We start from the raw sequence: 1,792 nt of genomic DNA, 5'->3' as shown, positions 1-1,792 counted from the left end.
CTCTAGGCTATCCGCGCAGAGCCCGATATGGGGCTTGAACTCACGGACTGTGAGATTATGACCTGAGCCGAAGTCGTACTCTTAACCGACTGAGCCACCTAGGCGCCCAATACTTAATCCTTTTTTAAAAGACTAATCTTTTTTTTTTTTTAGATTAAGTTCAAATTTAAAAGAATGTATTGATTAAAAGAAACATTTTTCCCATTGTTGTTACTATGTATATAAGTCCAAGACAAAATATGCTTCTGTTTTTTTAATGTCATCATCCTTATTTCTTCTAATAATAAAATAAACTATCTTAAGAAGATTTCATGCAGTTATTCTTAAAATGTACAATTATTTGCAAAATCAAAAAATGCCTAATGATTATGCCCAATCCAAAATTTCACACTGAAAATTATGAACTCACAACCAAAAGTTAATAGAAACTCTTGCTGCCCTTGGCAACAGTGGATGAATTCTTCTAACTTCACAATTAACCGGTAATTACACTGACACAAATTAAACTTTCAAAACATTAACTCTCTTGATATAATTACGATCAAATCCAGAAACTCAAATGAGGTACCAGTGAATGGAAGAGTGAGTGGCCTGCTGGCTCCCAGCCAATGTGCATAGTCATTACAACCCCTCCATCAGCTGTCACTCAACTCGGTTGACCCCAGTATTTGCTGCAATGCGGACGGCATGACTTAGAATGCAAAATGCCATGTTCCAATATTGAAGATTTCATACTGTTTCATTTCTAAGAAGAACACACTCTGGTGAAACAGACTAATTGATTTCACAACCCACTAACAGGGAGACCTGAAATTTGAAAAACACGAGACCAGTGGGAAATTTAAAGACTCTTTGTGGGAAAGGTAGAAGGTAGAAGTTGAATAGGTAGGAGGCAGCCAGCCTAACAGGTGAAATAGCCATCGTAAGGAGACGGGAAACGTAAGGTTTAGCCTTTTAGCATACAGATAGAGTCACTGGTCCAGTAAGGGTCTGATGGCCAGTCTCCAGATACAGAGAGGAAGATGGAAACCGGGGTTTTGATAGTGTTCAGTTTGTTGATGTGGAGACAGGGATTGGCGGAAGTTACACCTGATGGTTTGTTTTCCTTGTGAAACAGAAAGATGTTTGGTGAGTGTAGATGTCAATAGCAGACGAAAAGCATGGAAATGGAAGAGAGGTGACCAAGGATGCATAGAAAGCTTCCTTGAAGTGCCCTAGAAATTTCCTGTTTATGAATGTTGAGCAGTCCCAATGCAGCATAATTTCAAACTCTGGTAACATCTAGTGAATTTGTTCTTATTGCTTCAGATGTGGACCATCCGGGCTGACGACGCTAAATCCAAATTTCCAGCTCGAATTTCCCTTTCAAGCTTACTTCGCTGATACTCATTTATTCGGGTACCTAATTCACAGTCTACTAACGAAACTTGTAGGCAATACTGTTTGACCCAAACATGCACCAGTATAATCTGAAAGTAAAATAAGCATAATTTTGAATTAAGTTCAGTTTTGTATGAAGTTCAGCCTAGGAAAATAGTATCTAAGTTGAAGGTGGTTTATAAAATCCTTTGTGACCTTGAACATTCAAAAAGGCACATGACAATTTTTAATACACTTTAAGGAGTTTGTATATATAATATGTCTAATTTGTACACTATAAAATATAGAAAAAAAATATAAATACCTCCCAAATAGATAACATTAACAATTATTAACATTGAAAAATGTTTCCTTTGTTTGCAAAAAAAAAAAATTCTTTTTTAATATTAACTTTATTTTTGAAAGAGAGAGA

This window comes from Neofelis nebulosa, chromosome 6, assembly GCF_028018385.1.
Source record: "Neofelis nebulosa isolate mNeoNeb1 chromosome 6, mNeoNeb1.pri, whole genome shotgun sequence".
NCBI lineage: Eukaryota > Metazoa > Chordata > Mammalia > Carnivora > Felidae > Neofelis > Neofelis nebulosa.
The sequence above is the reverse complement of the archived record's forward strand: the minus strand, read 5'-3'. Positions refer to the sequence as shown.